The sequence below is a fragment of the Cryptomeria japonica genome, chromosome 1 (assembly GCF_030272615.1).
Source record: "Cryptomeria japonica chromosome 1, Sugi_1.0, whole genome shotgun sequence".
Taxonomy (NCBI): Eukaryota; Viridiplantae; Streptophyta; class Pinopsida; order Cupressales; family Cupressaceae; genus Cryptomeria; species Cryptomeria japonica.
The window spans coordinates 154,551,732-154,557,731 of record NC_081405.1 but is presented as its reverse complement, the minus strand read 5'-3'; positions in this window follow the sequence as shown (position 1 = coordinate 154,557,731).

Here is a 6,000-nt window from a genome sequence, read left to right as displayed (position 1 = left end):
AACTTGTTCAACTTCATCATCAACATGTCCGGATCTGATATTCAACTTGTAAAATGCTTTGGTGTACTCCTTCACACTAGATTCCTACTGTCTCAAATTCTACAACTTCCAAAACAAATCCACTTGATAATTCACTGGCACAAACTTCGATTTCAACTTAGCAATCATCTGATTCAATGTCTTAATCTTCTCTTTACCTCTTCTATGTCTATCAACTTGCAAATGCTCCCACCAAAGAGATGCATGACCTTTCAACCGGGTATAGGCATATTTCACATTTCTCTCTTCTGCAGTGTTTTCAAAATTGAAATACTTATCCATCTTTGAGATCTAATTCATCAATTCAACTGAATCTAACTTCTCATCATATTCCGGTGGGGTAAAATGAAGTTTACTATTCGCCCTACTCAGAACCCTCAAAAACATTTCCTAATCCGGATCAACTGCCCGTAGGTTTTCTTATTATAGCCAGGGCTTCTTCTCCATCATCTTCACTTATATCTTCAATATGTTGGCCTCTTCTCTGCCCGTTGTTTCCACATCTTCTAACCAAGCTGCTATTCCTCGCAACATCTCCATCACAACAGGGTTTGCATTCCCATGCACTCCACCATTCCTAGCTCCTCTTCGCGCTAGTCCTCTGCAGTTGCAGGTTGGATCCGCAATCCGCCACCCTACAACAAAATTTCAAGACGCACAACCTCTGGAACAAAACATCACTTTGATACCACTTGAAGCAGCCACCGTTGAGGAGGGACCTCAAAGAGATCAACTCGGATCGGTTAGCAAGAGTAAACACAACAAAACACAAACATATGATGGAGGCAATGCAGAACAGATTGATTTATTGCACGAAATTCGATTACATCCAACTGGTAACAACCAGGTTACAACATACCGGTTCACAGGCTTGGTAGAATAGGTTACAACCAGGACCTTGAACCTTATGATCTATCTTCTAGGTAAAGTCTAGCTACTTGATTCTCTGATTGATCTTCCACGCACAGTCTAGCTACCTGATTCTCTGGTTGATTCTCTTTTAGTACATTCTAATGTGTAATTACAAATATGTATATCGATCCAAAGGATCCAGTCGGCCCAAAAAGGGATCAAAACCTAAAGAACAAGACCTAACGTGCAAAATAAACAAGGTCGGCCTCTGCCAAGAGATTCCTACGAAAAATCCAAAGGATGAAATGTAGATCGCAAGAAAAGGTCAGCCACACACCAAGGAACATCGGAATCAACGCCCAAGGCTCCGCAAGCTTCGGAATAGGTTCCGGTAGATCACTAGAATAGGTCTCAGGCAATTGGTAACAAAGGAACAACTGGTAACAAGAAACTGTCAAGGAAACCGATAGCGATATCTTGCCGAAAAATGATCCAAATGAGATGCGGTCTGGAAGCAAGAAAGGTGATCAAGTTTTCAAGTAGAATCCAACTCCACAGGATCCGGTAAGCCAAAACCGTGACACACAGAAAGGAAAACTGAAACTGCAAACAGAAAACAAACAGAAAGGAAAATGTTTTTGGTTGATGCAAGATTGCAATGAACTGGGGATGCTCATGCATCAATATCTAACACCTGCTCCACTAGTTCCTTAGGTTCTCCATAGGCAAAGTTTTTATAGTACCTGTTTAGCTTTGAAAATAAAATATTATTTTATACCCTAGGTAGCCCATCCCAAGGTTTTTCTCATAAAATCTAATAGTGATGGAAAACTCACGGCCTTTTGTGCCTCACTCAACTCTTGTGGAATGGTTATACCTATTAGTGATGTAAGACACAAGTCCCACAAACTCTATGAAATGTTTTCATATAGGTAGTTTTTTGCACTCAGGTTTTCATGGGGGGTATTTCTCCATTGACCAATCACAACACTTTGACCCAAGGCTCTCAATTTTGGATAATTTTTTATGCATTTGTCCAAACTATCTTATTAAACACAAGATGTGAGATATTCATCCTATCCATCTAATTAGAAAAGTAACACTCTACCCCAATCTGATGAAACAAAGATATGTTTTAGGTTCATCTTTTGGGTACATAAATTCCATAATGCTAGAAAATTAGAGACAAACATTGTTGCATCTAGTCTTACAAGCTCCTTAACCTCAATAAAGGATCTCATCTTGCCTACAACACTAGTGTGGTTATACGAGTTTGGTAATAAATGTCCCTCTCTCTACTATGGATTTAATCCAATCAAGTTCTATAATGTTCTCAACGGTAAAATCATAGTAGTGTGCCATAAATGGGTTACAAATCAATAATGTTTTTTGCACAACATTTTATTTATTCATCCAAAATGTCTCATCAAACACAAGATGTGAAATGTTGATCCCACCTATCTAACTAGAAAGTAGCACCGTATCAACTCTAATAAAACAAACATATGTTTTACATTCATCTTTTGGGTACATAAATCCTACAATTTCTAGAAAATTAGTGATAGACATTGTCACACCTAGTCTCGCAAGCTCCTTTACCTCAACAAGGATCCCATCATGCCCAACACACTATTGTGGTTATATGAGTTTGGTGATAAATATCCCTCTCTACTATGGATTTAATCCAACGAAGTTTTCTAATATTCTCAATGCTTAAATCAAAACAATTTGCTACGAATGGGTTCCATAAGAAGTTTGCCCACCACACAATTTACTACACAATTAGTATTAAATTAGACTACACATTATGACCAAAACTCCATCACAACTTCATCAAATAATGAAAATAACTAGGTTGATTTTGTTATATTTGATGCATCTATAGATTTTAGAAAGGTAATCTCACTTTTGACACAACAAGAAAGTTGATCAATGTACAATTCTTTCTATTAATCCACTCATTAGACACAATGTTTGCAACTTGTACTCTTCACAACTTGCAATGCCCAATGACTACCTCGATAAAATTTGGCATCACCTCTCTTAGCAAGTAAATTTTGAGTCTCTCATATGATGTGGTCTTGGAATCAAGACTAATAATAGCAATCACATCAACCATGACCTACCAATAAGCAGATCCAAAAACATTGAATGAGATACTTGAGTAATACTTAAAATTTTCTATTGCATTATTTGACTGTGAATGAAGATTTTTCTTCCATCCTACACCCTCTAATGAAGGTTGAGATCTAGATGTAGTGTACAATGTAAAAAAGGCATTATCGTTCTCCCATTAGCATAAGGTTGTTGAAAGTGGTAGCGGGTGTGGCAGATAGTGTGCTAATAGAAGATTTATGCCTTGATGCTAGAATTTCCTCCCTATCCACTCAACCGTTGCATCGTTAGATAATTATGTTGTCAATTCAATAGTAGTCTATCTTTTTCACATTGCTTTTTACAAATGCCTTGAGACAACAATGTGTGATGAGTCACATCAACAAAACAACTCTTGCAAGCTGTCAAATCATGTTTGAGCAACTTTGTAAGATATAATTTGAAATAGTTGATTCCCCCTTCACTTTCATTTGCGTAAAAGTTGTAATTCAACTAAGTCAAATTGAGAGTATCTCATGACATGATGAAACATGGACTCAAATAAGAAACACATTTATACCTATTAGAGATGGTAAAAAAACATGCTACACTTATATCTGATTAATAACTAAATTAACTTATTACCAAACATCTAAAATGAATTTATCTAGCAAAAATAGGCATCATTCTCTTTTTAAAAAAATTAAAACAACAAAATTTAACCCTAATCCTAAAGTAAAAATTAGTTTATGGAAGTTATGGCAAAAAGTAAGTGGTAAGTTACATTCTTGAAAAACATTTAAAAATAGCAAATATATACATATATTAGCCAAAAAATTTAAAAATAAATTTAGACAACTACATAAAAAAAAATTATTAAAAACAAAACAGATTGCATTGACTTCATTATTAAAACTTGTCACTACCTTTGTTTAAACACTCAAAAGAATCTTAAAAGTAAATGTCATTTCTAATAATATTAACTCATTTTTCTGCATATGGCGCTCCAGAGCTGTTTAAAATCTCCATGAGATGGAGCTAGGGTTTCTTTCTCCCTACCGAACTGCAAGGACAAAATCCCCTCACCGAAACTGCTCTGGCCTAGCTAGGAAGCAAGGCTCCAAATATGCAACGAAAAATGGGGTTGGCCTTTCCTCGAGTGATGACGGTCTGGTGTCACGGTTGCAGCGAGATGATTTCCGTGAGTTTGAAGTCAGCAAGTCTTCACACAGTGTTGTGAATCCGCCATACTGTGGGCACATGCGTGCCAGGGATGCCACTATTGGGAATGGTCATGCATGGGGGTTAAAGCCCAACTCAAGTGTTCGTGGATGTGGCGAAAAAATTCCCCCGCATACAATCAAACCAACACCAAGTTCCCATCAACAACATAATGGTGTTTCGGGAACCTCTTTAATGCTTTCGTCCAAGGCTTTTGTAGTGTCATTGGATGCAGAGGCCGATGAGGAAGTTGCTCATAATGTTTTAGTTTTTTTCTGAGTTAGGGTTGATTGGACACTTCAGGGGCTTGTGGCCAAACCTTCATGACTTGCATGCTTGGATCTCTGATAACTGGGAGCCTATAATTGACGGGTGCGTGCAGATTTATCCTACAACAAAGGGTTTGTTTACTGTGATTTTCGAAAAGACTCAAGACAGAAACAAGGTTCTGTGTGATCATTTCTGGAGTTGGGAGGACAAGTTCCCCCTGATGCTGAAGCCATGGCATCCAACCTTCTGTCCAACTACCGAGGTTTTCGACAAGATCCTAATATGGGTGAGGCTTCCTAATCTCCCATTGCATCTTTGGTTTGATTCCTGTTTAGAGGCGGTAGGAAACTCGTTGGGCAGTTTCCTGTTGGTTGATGAAGGAAAATCTAATCTTTTTCATTCTACATTTGCACGTATTTTGGTGGAAATGGATGTCTCAGATGGACTTCCTCCAAAAATAACAATTAAATCTTCAAAAGGTTGCTGAGTGCAACCTTTAAATTATGAAGGGATCCCCTTTAGGTGTAGGAGATGCTTCCAAACAAGGCATATGGTTGCGCAGTGTGCCAAAGATAGAATGCTTAAGTCAACCACTTGATCGAAAGATGTTACACAACTTTATACTGTGGAGAAGAAGGTTGGGAAGAAGGATGGGTTGCAAAAAAGCTTCTCTCAAGTTGTTTCTGGGGAAAAAATTCAAAAATCTACAAATCCTAAGCCTCAGGAGGAACAAGAGTTACAAGATAAGGTTGATTGTGGTTCAAGTGGATATGATGGGAAGTTGTTGCTGGGAAAGGGTGCTATTACCCCAAAGGGAAAGGGAAAATGCAGGTTTTCGAGGTCTCAAGATATGGAGGAGGCCTCGTTGATAGCAAACGGTAAGGCTCAACATGAAGATCCCTCCTTGACGGATCAGGGGATATTTTCCAGGGATAAATCTTTGGATTGGCAAATTGAGGCTACCAAGCTTGAAGATGGTTGGCACACTATGAAAAGGAGGAAATAGAGAATTGTGAAGAATAACCCCTTTGATATGGTCCTTCATTCACATTCAAAGGGAGGTGCTAAGGTCAAATTTTAAATTCCACTTTTCCTATGGTTTTGGGTCCTTTCTGTTCTTTCTTATGTTTATGGATCCTTCTACTCTTTTTTATCTTCAAAATGGTGGTATCCCAAGTTGTTACCACCCTTGGTCAGGGCCAAGTCTCTCCCTAGTTACTTTTAATAAAATCATAACCTATTACCGAGCAAAAAAATAATAATAATATTAACTCGATAAAAATTGCTTTTTACAAATAAATGTAACAAGCCAAGACACATCATAAAGACAAGCCATATAATCTCCCAACAATTGTATCATTAGAACAACAATGTTAACAACAATGACACCACGACAAAAAACACCATCATTGAGATCATAGATAATTGTGAGCATAAATTTTGGCAACTTTGATGAGGCAATGAAAAAGTAAGTTGTAGATTTCATCTACACTCTTTCTTCATCCATGTAGGTGTAGGCTTGGT